Source organism: Anser cygnoides, chromosome 1 (assembly GCF_040182565.1).
Source record: "Anser cygnoides isolate HZ-2024a breed goose chromosome 1, Taihu_goose_T2T_genome, whole genome shotgun sequence".
Taxonomy (NCBI): domain Eukaryota; kingdom Metazoa; phylum Chordata; class Aves; order Anseriformes; family Anatidae; genus Anser; species Anser cygnoides.
The window spans coordinates 70,263,839-70,283,236 of record NC_089873.1 but is presented as its reverse complement, the minus strand read 5'-3'; the positions used below and the strand labels follow the sequence as shown (position 1 = coordinate 70,283,236).

General features: G+C 37.5%; 1 protein-coding gene across 4 annotated transcripts in view; it reads right to left on the bottom strand.

Annotated features, from left to right (window-relative positions):
• The window catches only part of PDE3A (phosphodiesterase 3A), a 264,104-nt gene that overhangs the window by 172,839 nt on the left and 71,867 nt on the right, over window positions 1-19,398 (bottom strand). For 2 of the 4 annotated variants that reach the window (XM_066999483.1, XM_066999491.1), the window contains exon 1: window positions 819-2,770. The exons of the other annotated variants lie outside the window; for them this stretch is intronic. The gene's annotated coding sequence lies outside the window, so the exon portion shown is untranslated. Of the gene's footprint in view, window positions 1-818; window positions 2,771-19,398 lie in introns of those variants that run through there. 4 annotated transcript variants of the gene reach the window in all.

Here is a 19,398-nt window from a genome sequence, read left to right as displayed (position 1 = left end):
GCATGTGAGTGTGGAAGTCTTTGCAGACAGGGGACTTGTGAGGGTCCCAGACATTATGTCAGAAAACATTCATTCCTTTCTATCAAAAGACACATGACAAATTTGCACATTTTTTTTAACTTAAGATTGAAGGACATCATTATGGCAAATACTGTCTATACCAACTTTGCTTATTTAGAGTGTGGCTACAAAAGGGAAAGATCAGTAGTATATGCTGCAGTACTTTTCTAATTAACATGAACACACACACAGCTTCTACCTCATCAATCTCTTTACAATTGCACATTTTCTTTGATAATGATCCTTCCCTACCTAAGGGTTTGCAAGTGTTTTTTATAACTTCTCTTTTAAGAATGAAGGGGGATTAAAACAAAAACAAAAAAAACCTGCTTGTCACTATTAAGCGGTGATAGACATGCACAAGTATTTTCTATTGCAATCCAAAAAGATAAAAGGAATCAACACATAAACACAGAGTGCACATTTGAAACATTAAAGTTTGGAGATATGGAAAATCTTCACAAAGGTTTAAGAATTAGAAGAAAATAAAATGCTTCTATTTACATATACAGAAAATTTCTGTTGTGCCTTAAGCATTTGCCAACAAAACAAATTGAAACTTGATTGCTAGAACCACACAGCCACAAAGAGCACCCCAGTCAGAACCAGCATAAAACCACAAATAAAAATCACTCTCATGTGCCAAAGGCCTTTTGAAACCAGGAGGAGGTTAAAGCTTTCTTATGTATTAAAAGTGAAAAAAAGAGACTGTCTGATGTGGTTATCAGAGAGGAATATGGAACTGCGGAAGTACAGACCTGCCCTCCTGGTAGCTTCCCAGCCCCAAGGAAACAGCTCCGGCTCCTCACCGCAGTCCTGCACAGCAGTGCCAGTTTCTGGCTTAAAGGTCAGAATGAAAATCCTGGTGCCAAAGAAACTGCAAGCAAAAGCCCTGATGGGGACAACAGAAGGGAGCAGTGCTGAGGAAAAGTTGTTCTTTCCTGGTTACAGAATACTGAATAATTATCCAGTTGGACAGCATGTAAAGTTAAATTTAGAAATGAATTTAACTCTTGGAAGTGGCAAGATGGTGCATTTGATCCGGCTCTGCAGACGCAGCCAAGTGGAACCCAACACTTGGGGGGCTTTAAGATCAGGAAAACAAATGAGTAAGCTGGGGCTGCTGAGGACTCAGGTTCACTTTTCAGGTCATGTGCAAAGATGTCACCTCAACTGGCCTCTTTGCATAATTTGCAAAGCACAGACATCACAAAAACTGCTTTGCCAACATATGCCACTGGGGATCTCTTGGTCTGTCTTCATTCAAACTAAGAAAATATTCAACAAACTGCACTTGCACGTCTCATTCAGGGCCTATAGCCCAAGAAGTCAAACAGTCAAAAAAAGAATTATGTTTAACATTTTAAGACAATGCATTGCTTCTTCAACTACTTTTTAATGTGAGAAAGTTGTAGTGTGTAAATAGCAGTATTAGGACACCAAAGGTCCTCTGCAGCCTTGGTGCAATCCCAGAGTAGAAGAGCACAGAACGGAGAAAAGTACCACGAAGTACCACCTATGCTGGCTGATTCAGAAAATCGTTCTCCTGAAGGTCAACAAGGTTTATGTATTATTCTGAAGAATCACATATTAGAAAAGCTCATTTACATAAATGAATTAAAAAGTCAGTAACTGGGTAATGAGGATGACAATGTTAAAAAGCAATGTAAAAGATGTGCAATGTGGTGCTAAGTGTTACCAAACCCTTACTGTCACTATATAAAGCACATATTAAATAGGTAGTCTAAACTTGTATTTGTCCTTACAATTTAACGTTTAGCTTTGTCTTTATCTATGCTATTCAGTAGTTTATGTCTCTCAAGGGGCTTTAACTATAAGAAATACAATATACTGACAGTCACATATGCCTGTATTTTACAGATGTGGTGTAGCTATTCTGTCTGTATTGTATATATGTATGTATTAACAGAGTATTCAGCATTGAAAGAGCCATCATACTCACTTTATTGAGGAAACCTGTGGTAAAGCTCACATGAGATAACTCATTTACTGCTTACTGGCATGAAAATTGATTTCTTTTAAATATTTGCCTTAAGACTGAAATTGCTGCCAAAAAATACAAGCAAACAGGAACAAGTTTAAAATATTATTAAAAAAAAAAAATCTAGTTGAATGAACCTCTACAAAGTCCCTTCTCACTACACACAATGGAAAATTCTTAAGTACAGGTTTTACCTAAGGTGAAATATTACTCACAAGTTTGTTTAATTATGAGGTATTGGTTTAGAAGAGGTCTTATTGTTTATAGTAAAGACATGAAATGAAATACAGCACTTTAGACCTTTAAGAAGTTGTATTTTAACCAGACTAGTAAGTCAAAAGATAAAACAATGTGTCAACTTCTAATTTCATCAAAAGCATATTTTTGGAATATACTTTAATACCAAATTCTTAAGAAACAATCCCACGTGACCTAAAGAACGTAAGAGTATACTGTGGCATTGCTTTCTCATATAACACTGATTTGAGGACACATGACCTACAGACATGAGTGGGCCACTTACTGGCTATAGATCTGGATCCTCCTGAAAACCTAACATGTACCCAAATATTTTTCTAAATTGATTTCTGCACAATAATGTGTAAGAGTATAAGCCATTTTTTGATGCAATGTGGGGTTGTTTTCCATTCCTATGGGCAGAAAAATAAATAAATAAATAAATATAGAAGAAAATACAAAGTAGGCAGAATATTGAAATCTAGTAACTTGCAGCCCACCAAAAAGAAAAAAAAAAAGAATAGGCTCTAGCATAAACCTGCATTTCTTGGCCTTTTTTGTTATAACAGTCACAAAGAACAAAACTCTACTTGATATAGGATACACTACATAGCAGAATTCTGAGTATTTCTTTTAAACAAACACATCCATCAAGTCACAGCTTAAAACAATTACAAACCCTTGTTCACTGGTAAACTTAAAGCTGGCAGAATCAGATAAAAAATTCAGCTGTACTAAATGTCTAGTTAACCCCAAGCCAAAATAAGCTCAGATTTGTTTTACTGTGCACTTTTGATGGTTTTATTGTTTCTACTACACCAAATATCCTGAACAGAACACAAACACAGGCACTGAGTCAGATTATGGCAGCTCTCCGTTATCAAGGTTCTTCCAGGCAAACCAGAACTCATCTCAAGTTTTCAAGCTTGCTTCTCTTGACTAAAGAAATTTATACTTTTATTTATTTATTATTATTTTTTTTGTATATAAAGAAAGAGAACAGATTTAGCATAATTTTAGAGATCCAAAAACTTACAGATAGAGTCTATTAAACAGCTGTTAGTACAGCTGAGAGCGTCTCCCAGCTGCCTGTTGCAAATACCTACAGCAGCTTCTAACCACACTAGCTAGGCCTCCTGACTCACTTCAGCTGCAGCATTAAGGCAGTCATGCAAGTAGCGGCAATGAAAAGGAGTCAACATTCACACTCAGATTTCCTGTTATCTCATTATTTATTTCGTATTAGAAAGTTACCAAATCTTGCTTTGCCGCTCACCCAGAGCTCCAGAAGACCTAGAGATATTTTTAACTGCATAATATTGACTGACCTTTACCTTCCTGAGTGTCTTGCTGACAGACTGTTTCCTGAGTTCTGCCATAAACTACTGTTTATGCAAATGTGAACATTTAGCTACCATAAAAAGGGAGGATTTTTTTTTATTTACACCGTGTCTTCCAGAGCACAATAGAAAGCAAATCTGCTCATAACCAAAAAAAATGTAGTAATCAATCTGGATGTATCATCCTAGTTTAAATTAGAAAAATATTGAAAGGAATTCCTCCACATTTGGACCTATTTGCTGAAGACAAACTATTGTTTCATCTTTTGAGCAAAAGGTTCCATAAATGACATCCATTAACACTGTAAAGATTTACTGTTATCATTTTATTGTTTTCCTTAATACTATATTCTCTCATCAAGTTTATATTATAACAAAAATCAGTTGAAGATTACATTTGAAAATATAGGATCTTAAGATGGCATGAAATACTGAAATGCCACGAACACTTATTTCATACTTTGATGCAATCCATGTTATTCCTTGGAGTATAAGAAGTCTTTTCCTTCCTTCATCTAAACCAAAAATACTTCGTTTCACTTCCATTAAGTTAGTCAAAGCAACTAGAATCAAACTGAGGTGAAACACCACAGTTGTAGCTTTTTCTGAATGCTGAAAACAAAAGTTGCTCCACTCAAGAGCATCAAAAGTAAGACTCAAGGCTACATTCTGTTTTGTATCTGCCTTTTTTCCAGGATTCAACCTCATCTGTGTTACATTTCAGTATCCCAGAAGCTGCAGAGATTGTAGAGGAGAGCATCATCATTTATGGGTCCTACCTGGAAAGGCAGGCAAATCTTCTGCCTCACTGGAAAGCAAAAAGCATGCCTCACAAGTTGAGGAATAGCCATTCAAAGCCCTTCCCTACCCTAAAAATCATTTTCTTCCAGTAAGATGGCTTTTTCAAGGGAAGAGCCACCTGAAGAAACAAAAATGGGTTTATTTTGCTGGAGAAATGGCATTCTAGTAATCAGACACTGTGGTGGGAGCCTTGTAAAGGCTGAGCAACTCGCAGAAATGGCTGATAGGATGGGGCTCCACAGCTGCTTCCTCTTACTCTTTTGGCTTGGCAGAGGTCTCTCTCTCACCAAATTGCTGCCTGGGAGTGCATGGCTCTCCCCAGGAGCCCTGCCAAAGCTGATGCTCCCTGGGAAGGGTCACAATGGCTGCAGCAGAGATATGGGTTCCCACCTTTTGCACCATATTATAAATACTCTGTATTATGAAAGAACTGGACCAACAAAAGTTCATCTTCCATTGGCCACCCCCTTCTAAATACAGTAGTGACACCTAGATGGCTTGCTGGGTCTTGCTAAAATAGAAACAAACAGAGCAGTTTCCTGCAACTACTCAGCCAAGTTCCACTGCAGTAACTGACTCATGACATGAAAAATCAGTCTCAAACACATCAATGATTGAATGCTCTCTTCAGGACAGTAAAGAGGGGGACAGAACACATCCCATCTTGCATTGCTTAATTCACAGTTTCTCATTCATTTTCTTAGTATATCTCAATTGTCTAGATTTCTTTGGAAGTTTCCAAGACTAAGTCTTTGCAAATCCTCTATAAAACGAGATGATTACAAGGGATGTATAAAACAGCCAAGTGGAAAAAAAAAGGTATCAGGCTTGATTCAGCAACAAGCTAGAAAACCAATGCTTCTAAACATGCTTTCTCGTACTGTTCACAGTGCTGTCCTCATGCTTCTGCTTTGATTTCAAGCACTCTGCAAAGCAACATTTTCACCCTTAATAGCCTGAAATTCCAGGTTCATGAAAGATTAAAAGAATCACACTGAGAATGATGGTAAGGAAGCAGTAGGCACGAAAATCTGAACATAAGCCTTTATGTGACACTACTTCAACAGGAAAGCAGTACCAGCAGGATACAGGATTTCACATTTGTTGGTTTTTCCATTTCAATCACAAACAAGGGACTTTAGCCAAAGGAAGTAAAAAAAAAAAAAAAAAAGGCAGAAATAAAAATGGGACCCTCTAAGGTCCAAAGATGAAAGCTACAGGCACTAAATAAAACCTCTATTTATATAAGTTTCTCAGAATGCCCACGGTCTTTGGTTAGAGAAACAGAGTGTACCTCACACCATCCAAAATCTCACCTGCAGCAACATTAAATTTAACTATCATTAGAGTATAAGCAAGCCAGTTCCTATGAATACTGGTCACCCAATAATACCTATTAGCTTCCCTGAAAGCCAGTGGGAGGCAGACTGAGGAGAGTGAAGAAAATGAAATGCACACAACCACTACTTTCCCCACTAGCACCATGTGCAACGATAATGTTACGTGTATTTTCTTGTATTAAAAAATTGTAATAATAATAAAAAAGGAAAACAAACAAGAACAACCATTTAAGGGTCTCCCAGCCCTCATTCCAGTCTCCTCTTTGCAGTCTACCAGCTCTCGTTTTCACTCTGCCAAACGTATAACTCTTTGTAGGGCCACATTGAAAATGGAACTGTTAAGGTGTTCTAGGTTAAAAATACCTCCTTCAAAGAAAGTCTGATTCATCGCAACTTCATGGACTTGCATAAAAAACAAGGCAGGAGCAAGCCTCAAGCATGAAGGGCCATGATGGAAAGTCAGTGGTCTGTTACTGAACACTTTCACATTGCTTCTGTATCAACTGGCAAAGCTTGTTGAACCCATTGTAATGATAAAATGCACCCAAATGAATATACATGCTGTCTCATGAGTATACAAATCCAACTCAATTTCAGGCTGGTGACAAAGATTAAGCCAATCAAGAAAAAAAATCTCTTTTCAGCAGGATCAGTTCCTGACAGCTTACTGTGCAAATGATTTAAAAGTAGTTTTGGTATAAAATGGAGAAAAATGGAGAGGAAGCAGTACTCCTCTATCGACAGCTCTGTTGAGCTCTATTGAATACAACAATTTAAACTAACAACGAAACCACAACCAGAGTTAAGCACTGAAAATCATGGTTTCAGAAACTCAGTTTCTAGGTATTTTGCCCCAAAGGGTTGTACTGTGATTGGGGAAAAAAGAAGAAAAAAAGAAAAATAAACCCACCCTACCACAAACTACTGAGGAAATGAGGCAGCAAGTTCTAATCTTCAATTGCAAAATGAAAGGTATTTGTTTTTATTTTGCTATAAACAAAGCCTCACATTTCTGGATAAACACAGTATCGGCTACAAAGTGAATTCCACTTCCCTTCATTGTAGTATTTTATCTATAATTCCTGCTGATTTAAAATTATTTTCCCTCTCCAAAATAAAATGAAGTCATGCAACTTTTCCACTGGTTGGAAAATTAAAACTTAATTAAGTAATAAATTCCTTTTTACAAGACAAACAGGCTTGCTTGTATTATAATGAAGACATAATAATTTACAGATGGGTTCAGGTGAATCTCTTTATAACATACTCTTCAAACTGCATTACTTTTTTTTGTTAATGCGCTCAACACATTAGGAAAGAGTACACTCAAACATCTGGAAAATGGATTCTGTGATTGTGAAATCCAGTTTGTAAGCAGAAAAATCCCTCTTCTGGGAGAGAAATGAAAATGGCCAGCCAAAGCACTTCCAAAGGAGGCAGAGGATGGGATTTTTGCCTACATTCAAACTCAGCATGGGTGAATAAAAACAATTAAATAATCCATCCTTCCAGTACACTTCAGAAGAAAAACAACAAAACCCCAGAACCAGGACTGCCACTCAGTGAAAGCCAAGCCACTTGTGTATTCTTGACAACAAGGTTTTTTTCTAGATGGAGAGAGTTGTGTGGAAATATTGAGAATTAAAATAAGTCCCCAAATTGAACACTGCTACCCTTACGTAGCACTCAAGAGGAAGAACGAAACACCAGCCATCACTTCTAAAGTCAAGTGTTTATTATTGTTATTATTATTATTATTATCATCATCATCATTATTTAAGTTCCATAGGAGTGGCTGAATCTCCCAGTTGTTCCAAATCCAGCTGACATGAGCAACTCCATCAAGAAAATGCATGGCTCGACTTTTACCACAGCTAGAATCAGCTGCACATGCAAACTCTCTAAAATGCAGTTCAGATCATCACTTAATGTGCAAATTGCCCAGTCCATCAAAGCCATCTGGAAAATATGTCATATTAGGCAATATGGTTCAGCCCCATCTACACTGGCCATATATTAGGAAATCTGGTTTAAACAATACAGTATCATACCACTGTTGTACAAAGCTTCAGAAGCTTTACATCTAAAAGCTTAAGTTCTGCTAAATAAATAAATAAATAAAACTGCAGAGGTGAGATTAACAAAATGGAAGCTGCAGCTTCCAAACTGCTGGAAATGCCACCAGCATTCAAGTTTATGTAAACGCTACAATAAATAAATAAATAAATAAATAAATAAATAAATAAATAAATAAATAAATAAATAAATTGGACCTGTACATTTACCAAGGAAGATGGAAAGCCAAGTATCAGATAACATGCCAATACACCAAAAATTATCTGCAGAAAGTGGTTTCTCACATAAACCAGCATGAATGCTTGATTTTCAGGCATGAAGCTGTCCAAGTGAAGTAGCTACAGCATCACAGGAAGGGAAAAAAAAAAAAAAAAAGGCATCAGCTGTTGGTATGAGAAAGATCACAGGAACTACCCAAGACAGACTGGCTTGTGGTTTCCTTTGGGTTAGCAGAAATCGTAAGAGTACTTTGCCGATTGCCTTAGAGTAAGTATTTGCCAGTAAGTTACCACAATGATTTCCTCTTAAGAATAAAGTGTGCACTCATTTTATGACCCTACATCACTAAAATAGGGAAGATTTGTTATTGACTTCGATGGTTATTAGAAAAAAAAATACAAACCAAATCCTTCATATCTGATCAAATATGGGGAGGCAAAACCTTAACAGAAGTGAAAGGGTAGAGGGTTTTACAGCATCCAGCTAAAGGAAGTGCAGTGTGGTAACTTTTGGCAAATGCTATCGTTATAAACAGTGACCATGGTAACAAGCGGGATTTTTTTCCTTCAGACTCTGGGGAAAAAATACATGGGCATTTCTGTGTGTACATATATTAGTCCTTGTACGTCATTACCATATTTGTGTGTCAAGACCTTGCTTTAGAACAGCTGCTTGCTTATTAAGGGTTCACAATCAATTCACATTGATTTTGAGCTTTAAAAAAAAAATGGAAAAAAGACATGCAGAACTCTTCTTTTTCTCCACTGGTTGCCCAGAATGGCACACCTCTAAAAAGACACCCGAAGAAGTTTTCAACGGACAAATAAAGGAGAAGGGAGGGAGGATGATGCTGCCTAACAAACACATAACAAAACAGCGATTGTCTTTTGATCTGTTATTTCTGGCTACATTTTTTTTTAAGTATATCTGTTTAGAAGCCACAATTAAATTACTTACTCCTGAAGCTAGCATGGGAAAAAAAATCTCAGCTACTAAAACTGCTGATAGCAAGTAAATAAAAATGGCTTATTCAGGAAAGCGAAGAGGTCTGGTAACCTTTTTTTATTATTATTATTCAAGTCTAAAAGTATTTTCTGAGTTGTAAATGAACTTTCAAGTATACTGTGGCAAAAATAAATAAATAAATAAATAAGTAAAATTAGATCTGTGCTGAAAAGTAGTGTCTAGATCACATGTTAAAGTGGCACCACACATACTCAAAGCAACACTTGTCACATAAGACTGATGCCTTTGAAATCCCACCACTGCCTAACTGCCTCAATCTCCTTTCAGCATATGCAGCAGAACAGCCCGTCCCCCAGCTGCCTCTGTCCCAGTGGTTAAAATGAACTCTTGTTTACCTTCATTAAGGATGTGTACTGCATGACTGAATGAGATTTTCAGCTTTTAGTCTTAGAGCACAGACTTGTGCATAATACCTTGTACATAAATACCTAAGGTACAGATAGTGCTCCCACCCTATTTGGGCATCAGCAGTTTGTCTGTACAAAAGCATCAGCTATTATTCTATGATCACAGAATAATGTTGATCAGAAGGGACCTCCAGAGGTCATCCAGTCCAAAACCTTGCCCTAAGAAGAATCAGATCTCAATGTGAAATACAAAAGAAAGCATTCATACTGAAACAACCTCACTACAAAGGACATACAAAAGGAGGTCTCAGGGTGATTTAAGTTTTCAGAGAAATGTCAAAAGATTTTACAAGAAACCTGTCCATTTCTGCTGGATACGGAGCAGCCAACCCACAGGAAGTGCCAGAAAGCCACAGACCCATTTCTTTGATCAATGGGGAAACCCACTATGATTCAATTGGTAGATAACCATCATCAGGCCCAGTTCTCATCTGTCAAAATCCCATCAACTCCACTGCAGTCATATGAGCATGTTAGTCTTCTGATTCTGTGAAAGTTAATATCACGATTTCCTCATGAAAATTCATTTTGAAGACAACTCTACCATATACTCCTAGCTTTTGTGTAATATTTACCACACCCTTCAGTAAAACTTCCTAAGAACAACCACAGGAAAAATAAAATTAAATAGCCCCCTCAAATTCAACATCATCTATGAGTCACTCCTGAAAGGAAGCTTTTTTTTTTTTCCTCCCCTGAAATTATATCTTACAATTGATATCTTACAATTCTGAATCAAATTTTATTTTCATTATTTTGTACCTTGCTGACATCCTGCAATGAGGCATTACTTTCAGCTGCAAAGACTTCTGTGTTCTTGAGCACTGTGACAGTGCTCCAAAAAAACAGTCTGTGGGGGGAAGCTTTGTGACCTGGAAAGGAGAAGTAATGTTTGAATGACGCATGGAAACAGAGTAAGACATCATTGTTCTATTTATACCTATAGGCAGAGAAAAAATGAGTCCACTATACTGATGCTGTATTTCATGTACTGTAAGATTTTTTATTTATACAAACACATTAAAAAAGAATCATGAAGAAAAGAATCCTTATGATGCAAAGAATATATTATGAAATGTTGTTCAAATCACATAGTCGTGGCCAATTTGTTCTCTGGGCATTCCATTTGCCAGTTCAACATGAAGTAACAATAATTCAAATCTGTGGTTTAAAAGAACGCTATCAAGCCCGTTTAAAATTTTTGTTCAACTGTTTCTAGTAATCTCAACAGATATTTTGAAATTCAGCTTTTCTTCAATGAACATATATTCTTTCCTTTTCTGTGGCTGCATGCTGAAATGGCCAAGTGAGCCAGAGGCACTAGCATGGGTGAGATGTGTCAGACTAAAACAACACCTGGGCAGTTTACAGAATGGATTTCAGAGTTTACAGAAAGCAATGCAGATTTCACACCTCTGATTTTATTTTGACTCAGATTAGATAAAGTGCAAGGAGGAAGGACAGGATGACAAGAGGAAAACCTACCACTCACTGAAAATCATGAGGACGGATAGCTTCAGTGTCCTCAAATCCCACTGTAACCTAATATGTGCTTTTCTTGTTACGTTCCCTTATATTGTCTTCTCAAACAGCCTCCAAAATTTATTACTTGACATCACTGGAGACCATTTGTATAACAAGACCATTTGATAACAAGAATCTCTCCCCTAACCCTGTTATTCACTTAAGCCTTAATTCACACAATTGCCTCTCCCATTTTCATAATGTTCTGCAAGATCGATGGCAAGTACAAAAGAGCTCAGGGTCCTGCTCAAACACATTTAACCTACATACAAAGAGCTAAGGGAGCTATTTCAGCCCTGTCACCCCCCAAAAAAAAAACAATGCACATGCAAAATCAATTACCAGTTCTGCCTTTTTGAGCCTCTGGATCTAGCGGATGTAGCTCACAGACTCCCTCAATCACAAGCTTATACGACAGCCCTGAGAGTATGTATTTTAGTCATGGAAAAAAAAAAAGCACTCTGATTGCCATTTCAATTGTCATCAAAAACAGACTGAAGCCTTGTCTGCTTTTAGTCTACATTTGCTTCCTTGCATTCACCAGACTTGTCATGCACTGTAGAAGATACACCCTCCAAACACCTCTGCTAGAGGATTTCCTATTTGCAATAAAATGAGAAACTGCAGTGGTTTTCACAAGCAAGTTTTCCGACATAGGCCTGCAACACCTTCCCCCTGTATTGTTCTTCTGTGCAAGAGGAACATGTTCCCTGGGCAGACAACTGAAGTTGACGTTAACTAGCGAGTAGGCTAAGCTCTTGAAAGAAGAAATCCACCAGTGGCCTACTAAAACATAACTAACTAGTGACATGGCAGTATCCCTTGTACTATAGGGGTAGTAAGAGAGAAGGCATACAACTTCTTAATGTTTCACCATGATGGAAATGTCAGTAAATACCTCTATTTACCTTTCTCAACAACCACCAAAAGACCTTCTTAATGATCACAAAGATTCTGTAGTTTCAAATACAAGCAGTTAATAGCTTATAGGTTCATGGAATGATTCAGGTTGGAAGGGACCTCAAGAGAAAATGCACTCATATGTAGCTATTATAAAAAACAGACTGAATTTACAGCAGCTGAGAACAATCCTAAATGCAGTAATATAACCAACATCAGATCCCCACAATCAAATGGAGGAACACAAACCTAACCAAAGGAGTTAAACACCCAATTTCATAAGCTTCCAACAGCAACAAAATCTGTTCTTCATATATTTTTCTCACCTTTGGTTTGCCCACATTTTTCAGTGGAAACTATTGTTTGTCTCAGATGCCAGCAGAATGCAGGCTAAAGGCTGCTAGCTCTGCACCCCGCCATGTGCAGCCATTCAGCGCGTTGAAAACGTTTGGTACAGTCAGACCTAAGAGTGCCAACTCATGGCTATGGAAAATATCAAAAGGTTACTAAGGAAAAATCTTAAGATAAATTACCAGTTGTTCCCTAAGTTACTTAGTCTTCTCTCCCCTTTTTCACTGAGTGCATCTCCTCTTAGAAAGCTATGCCTTTAGATTTAGCACACTGTCACCATGCACCAACAACTACCCAGCCTAAAGAATTTTATGTTAAGTCCTCAGATTCTTTTGCAACTGAAAAAAAAAGAGGCAACTAAGTTATAACTGCTTCTCCTATCTGGCCTATCTGTATATCAAAATAAACCACACAGTATGCTGTTTATAATATTTGCTCCATTCAGGCAATGAATTTAACAAATAGAACTTTTCTTCTTTTATTTATTTATTTTTTTTTTCAATTCATCATATTTAAAGCCAGCTAACTTCTTTTACTAAAAGAAAGCTTAGGAGTACACTTAAACAGCAGCATGAAAATAGGTCAGGTTTTGACAAGTCTGAGTTACCTCACAGAAAGTCTATGAGGGAATTGGAGATTTTTCTGGAAAACTAACCCACATCATATTTCCATTACTGAACAAATAATAAAATTATGAAAACAGAAATGAGGTTTTCACTGTAGCCTACTGTATTTGTTTCTTTGTCTCCCATTACATTTCACATCCTCTGGACACTTTTGAGTCCATTTATTCCTAGAATAAAAAAGTCATTTTTTATTTATTTATATGCATAGTGATACAAATCATATGCTATTATAACAAACTAACAGACAAGTCAACCATGGAAATCTAAGTTATTTCTTTTCAATGAGCCAACTAGTTTTGCCATATTATGGCAAAATAATTTATTTTTTCATAGAAAATTAAGTGGCAAAATCTAAATTTTCAACCTCTTGTGTTTTAAGCTGAGAATGCAAATATAGGTAGGTATAAGATCACAAATGACAGGGTTGCTATTAAGAAAGCATCTGGGAATGAGTAACTTTGCTACAAACTAAGCACACAGGAAGATCCCTTGACCTACGAGAAGGACATGCTAGAAAACATCTGGCACGACTTCACCCTTTGTGGAACTCCACTGAAGCATGACCAGGAATGAATCCCTGTCTGCAAAAAACAAAATGTTTCAACACGTTCAGGACAGATTTATTCAAGTGAGGACATAGGGACAAAGCAAGAAGTCCATTTAGGATATGCCAAACAAAGGACAGCCAAATGTCACAAAGGCAAACAGAGCTAAGAGGGTTTGCAGTTTCTCATCCTTCCCCTCCCCAGGATCTACCCAAGAGGGGCCACATTCCACAAAACCATGTGAGCAGGTGCTCAAATTTGAGCAAGGAAACAACACCTCACTGAAATAACTGCAGTCTTCATTTCTATACTTTCAGGCTTTACTCTCACAGTTAAGAGCTGTTCTGGTTCAAAGCCAAAGTGTTCTGTGTTTTTACTCAATCATACCCATAAAAAGTATTATCAATGACCTACTTAAAACATTCTTTTGTAGTGTTTCCATCCTCCTGACTCCTTACCTATCTCTGTTGAAGATAACCTTTTTTTTTTTTTTTTTACAATGGTTTCAAGTTAATGATTCTCATTAGTGTACAAGGTGTACACCATGTGCTTGACAGAGATAGAGACTTGGTGTGCCCCATAAATGCTTACTATCCAAACAGTCAAAAACGTATTGCTTTCACATTACTTTGTCTTTAAAAGATCAGAATTTAAACAAAAATATTTTTAAAGGCACTTTGCTTCTTAAGAGAGTTAAAAAATAAATAGCAGGAGGGAAAAGAGAAGAACCAAGTCTGATAATACATAAAATGTTAAGACTTCGTGGCTGGTCTCATGCTCTCTGACAGCTTTGAAGTCAGACCCACAATACATACTGTTTGACTAGCAAAATTTTGATCCCTGCCTTAACACAAGGCTTTGAGACTTCAGCAGGAATATAAGGAGTAGGAAAAGAAGCTGTTACAATTCTCCTCTACTGGCAATATTAAAATCCAGAATAACATATGTGTCCTACAAGCATGACCAGAACTACAGTATACCAAAGCAAACCTAGTTAGAGCAGATTTGGAAGGGAATTCTGCCAGGTGAACAGAAACACACCATACACATTCTATCGTGTGACCTCTGCTGGGTCTGCCATAGGCTCTACACATTCAAAAATTCAACCAGTGCTGAAAGACAGAGGAACTAATGTTTACTCTTCTTTTGTGGTTGTTTCATATTGGAAGACCTTTAATTTACATCAGACTTTTTAGACTTCATTTTTGAACCTAAATTTGAATGAAACAGAATGCAATTTGTTTCAAAACCCTCAAGTTCCCAATCTGCTGCCATTTGAAAGCAGGCACTTTCCATTTTGTACCGGTGCAGTCAGTTCTCATGAAGATCTGAGGTATTCCTCCAAACAACCACCATTCCAGTGAAATTTAAGTCTGCAAATCCCTGGCAACCCCATGAGGTAATCCCAAGCAGGCTGCAAATTCCTTATTTTGTTCAACTTTCAATGCTTGCACTTCTACACTAAGTCTTATGTTAGCTGAGGTTTTCTCTCATGATTTTCAGATTTCTTTCCTGCTATTTTAGTTGTCACATTAGCCTAGATTTTTGAGTGGCTTTAAGCGCTGTTGCTTTGCAAGTAAGTCAATTAACTAAGTCAATTTGAGGCCTGATATATGCAGGTTGTATATGAATATTCATGCAAGAAAAGTGAAGTTACTCCAGTTACAAGCTGTTATACCGGCAGAGGGAGCAGTCATTAAGTACTAGATTCAAGCGCATCCCTTTGAGGAACTTCCATAAAATTTAATTGCAGGGGCAATAAACACAGAGTGCCAGCTCATATTAACTGGAATAATAAAACAATGAGGCAATTTCTCCACAATGCTTATCAAAATTTTATCTCAGGTAAATGATTTATAGTACTAGATTCTCTCAGGCTGCTCCTCTTTCTGCACTATGCAGTCGGGCTGTAGTCAGGCTGTCTCTTAAGGAGAGATACCTTTCAAGAGAGGAAGAGACAATCTTCTCTCAATTTGTCAGTTGACATTCTTCAACAAGATGATAAGATAATGCCTCAAACAGACATCAGCTTTTAAAAGGCCTGTTTTCCCTCCTGAAATTAGACACAAAATCAATGAAGTGTCTGTTGATACTTCACTATCTGTGCTGATTCTCACTATGGTGTAAATATGCCTTTTAATTGCTGTGCAGGTGCCAGGGCTTATTGGGTAACTGATCCCCTTCATTTGCACTTGAAAGAAATGAGCCTTTCGAGTGTAATCATCTCTGTGTTTGTCAATTCCCACACCCCCACACCCCCAACACACACACTTTTCTATTTTGAGGGTTATAAAGGATGCAATGTGCCCTTGTTTTGCTCCATAGGCCAACAGACTTCTCCACTGCTCTCCAGAAGAAGAAAGACAAAGACAGGGAATAGGAGAGAAAACTAAGACCTCTTATTGCCTGTGGGATTTAGTTTACTGCCAGAAGAGACCAAACTAAACTTCAGCTCCCCTTCACCACTACCTTTCTGCTTCCAACAGGATACAGCTGCAGCTTCATCCCAGTGGACTACTGATCTGAAAACATGCAAGATGTGAAAGTGGCCAATTCTGCTTTCATGAGCAGAGGTACCATTTTCTCTCTTAGGGATTCAACATACGTGCACACCCATGTGAAAAATGTATCTTTGTACACATCCAGTGGTCTGGCTGTACTCTGATCAGAGACCAGAGCCTGCTCTTCTTGCCCATACACCCCTAGCACTAGTACAGGGTATTAAAGAATTGTTTCATTCAACCCAGAGATTACAACTTTCCAGGCAGAGAAGGTTAAATTATGCATAAACAGTTTGTGAAATGTTTCAAAAGCGTAATTCTTGATTCTGAAAAACCTGAAGGTATTTGTCTTGACATTCAAATGAACGTGGTCACTGACTTCAACTGCAATGCTGAACCAAAGAGATCACACAGCAAAGGACTGCGTTACCTGAATATGCACAGCACTCAGAACTATAGATTATTTTGACAGGAATGCAGGGTGAACTAGGAATGCTTGCCCTTAGCAGCAATTATGTAAATTTACCAAGCATTAATCTTTTCTTGTATAGGATGAAGCTTGTCATACAATATTGCCACCAAAGCTACTTTTCCAAAGTAAACTGTAATTTGCACAAGCTGCCTAACAGCTTAGCCTGTTTATTTACATTTTTCCTTAATGACTTCTTCACCTATGTTTCTATAGGTAAAGACAAACAAAACCAAAACAACAACAAAAATCTACAATGCACTTTCCTATCCTGTCCTCCCCCTGCGCATTACATTTTGCCATGAGGAGAAAGGAAAGCTCTATTTCAAAGCAGGAGAGAGAAGGGAACAGAGAGATTAGGAGGTATACCCATGGTTGTGCAGAAAGTAGCGTGAGAACCTGGATCTGAATATTGCCGCCCCCACTAATTAAAACATTCAAATGACCACAGTTTTCATTTTTCCCCTAATGTTCTTCATTATTGACGCTATATGTGAAGCTGCATTTCATAGCCCTTGTGGGTGGGCATAGGTCATTTTCTGCTTCTGCATATTCTATTTTCCCCAAGAGAGGCTTATGCAATATCCTGATGTTCAAATAAGAATGGAGTCACGGAAAACGTGCTCTTGCATGACAACTTGAGGGGGATGAGAGGAGATGGAGAGTTCTCCCATTATCCTCAAAAGTTTCAATTTAAAACAGCTGTACAATAAATAACTTCCTGCACTCTGCCACAAACTCACTGTAAGGCTACTCTCTGAAAACAGATAACTTTGGGTCAGGTATGTGTATCCACTATAATGATAACACCACAAGTACTTCCAGCTAACTCAGCAACAGCCAGACAGGATTCTGCACAACTTCACCATTTCTGAACACTGTTCTGCCTCAGAATCACGAACTGTTTTTCTACCTCTCAACATACCATTTCAGCATGGACAAGCAGATTCCCACAATGCTAAGAGAGTTTGCTTTCCTATGGAAACCTGTCTGCAGCTCCTTGTCTGTTAACACACATGCAGTACAGCCCAAGCTTTATCCCATGACCAAGGAACACAAACATTCCTGTTCCACATGGATGTTCTCATGGAATATTTAAGCTGAAGTCACCTTAGATTTCTTCCCTACATTGTGAGAGGGAAGGAATTAAATTGTGTCCCTTTCTCGCTCTTTTCCCCAGAAACCTTTTTTTTTTTTTTTTCCCCCCACACACAACTTGTAAGAACTGAATTCTTTTCACTTCTACTGTCTGACAAATTTGGCTACAAATAGCCAACAGGCTTAAAATCTCTTAGAGGACATAGCAAAAAGCACATATTATACAAACAGCAGGAAAATGAGTTTCATGCAACTTTAAAATAAATAATTCATGAACTTAATGCATTTTCCATTCAAAGAAGGCAAACACCAATATTTGCAAGCAAGATAACACAATACACCCAAATTACATAAAATGTGCTTCTATTTCTGGACAATTAAATATTAAAGCATTAAATACTACAACTTCCCATTTTATTACACAATGAAAAGCAGGATGGTTGGGCTCTATTTCTGCATGGAATCACTGTCACAGTACTACTAGAAGACTCTCAATATTTGCGATTTTCCCACAGAAATCCCAACACCTACTGAAAGGTAACAATAGGGAAATATTTGCTTTCATTTGAAAGAAAATTTCCAGTGACAACAGCTTAAGAAAAGATTTATAAATGTACACAGAAAAACAGTTTAGGAAAAGATTTATAAATGTACACAGAAAAACAACAACAATATAAAATCAATGTATACACATTGTTTAACATTCACAGGCATATACAGGTACAGGTATAACAGGTATGTATTAAGAGGTATATACAACCTAAAGGCTTGTTTCTGTGTTTTTACAACTTCAGAATGATATCACTCATTTAGGTGAATATCAAAATAATTCATAATATACTTGGCTGGAAAAGTGTAGCTGTGTTTCTTTTCTATCAAAACTTCTTGTTTGTTTCAAAATTTGCTGAGTGATTTTTCCAGCTGAGGTAGCTGGAAAATGTGTCTGATCAAACAACCATGTAAAATATACATTCTATATCTAACCTGAATCTATCTGTCAAGTCTTTGGGGTTTCAGCAATCTTACCTATGACTTACTTTTTTTTCCTCAAAATCCTTTGTTACCATTGAAGGCTTTTATAAGACCCTTACACAGAGCATCAAAGCACAAGATAAAATATCTTCTAGAAGAGCATCATCCTGCCACCCACAGGAGCAAGGAGCAATCACGCATGTATGACCTCCACTGATGCAAAGTAGCTGTGCAGGACCATGCGTCAGAGGCTCTCATACCTCCTTGGACTTTTTACCTTGATCCAGAAAGCACTGCAATTTGTTGCTGATCCAGGCAGTTCAGCTGTTCAAAACATCACAGTAGAGAAATGTACCATTAAATTGCTTTTCCATGCACAGATTATAGGTGCAGATAGCCCATGTTATGCTGGAAAAAAATAGTGGTTTTTTTTTTTGTTCCTTACAAGTTTTGTGTAGACAGATTGTATGAGTATCAGGCATATGAGCTAAGGTAAGAAAGTAACAATGTTGAAATAAAAACATTGATCCCTACCAGATGTCACCCACTGAGTGGCCATAGAGCTTTACCATACAATAAGTCTCTCTCTACTTCGAGAGGTTTTTAAACCCATTGCTTGCTATGTTTTCTCTCATGAATTTATTAAGGGGAAGATATCTAGGTTCTCTTTTCCTCCATATTAAGTGTTTGTACTGATTACCACCTTACCCTCCTTTGGACTCTGATATTTAGACTTACTGTTAAGGGAAGCAGGTCACTGACCTCCCTATGTTCATGCTATACTGGTCATCTGCCTTTTCACATCTATTTTTTGAAGAGACTCCGTAAGTAGAAAATACAACCAAGGGCTGCTACAGAACTTGTCAGCACGAAGACCAAAACTATATCAACAGTACAGGGCCTT